Raw genomic sequence first — 685 nt, 5'->3', positions numbered from 1 at the left:
TCGCACTGCAGCACTACTTGTTCTCACACACACACGTACACACACACACACACACGCTCACTCACTCATTCTCTTGGTGACTACCCCCACCTCGGTTTCTCTCAATCCCCTCCTCCTCTCCCTCTCTCCACTCTTTCTATCTCTGTCACTGAAAGGATCCCCCTCCCCTCCCCTCTCCCGCTTTCTCTCCATCTTCCATCTCTCCCTCCACTCTCCAGCTCTCACTACTCGGCCGGCTGATTTGAGATGCTGCTCACAAGGTGCTGTATGCAGCAATCTGTCCCCCGGTCCAATGCATAAGAGCAATCCAAAAGCATCCATATGCTCCAATGTCCGACCGGCACCCACACCCTTGAACATACAGCACAGCTGCTAGGGGACTCCACGCTGCTCAGATACGTCCCTGAGCTTCAACTGCATACAAAAAGAGTAGGTGTAAATAAGTAAGGAGGGAAAGAAATTACATACTGTACTAGATAATAAGACAAAGACAGGGAAAAGCCTGGCAGTTGCTGTGTGCTTACCGCAGCAATAGTGTGCTGCTGACTCTCCTTCTCCCTTGCTATCTCTGTTCATTTATCTGAATTATGTCTCTGGACTTGCACCACTCCCGCTGTCATCAAGGAAGATTTTAATCCTACGACAGCGGTAGGAAGACCAGCAGGGTATGGCGTATAGAGCTGTA

This window comes from Notothenia rossii (assembly GCF_949606895.1).
Source record: "Notothenia rossii genome assembly, chromosome: 4".
Taxonomy (NCBI): Eukaryota; Metazoa; Chordata; class Actinopteri; order Perciformes; family Nototheniidae; genus Notothenia; species Notothenia rossii.
Note: the sequence above shows the minus strand (reverse complement) of the source record.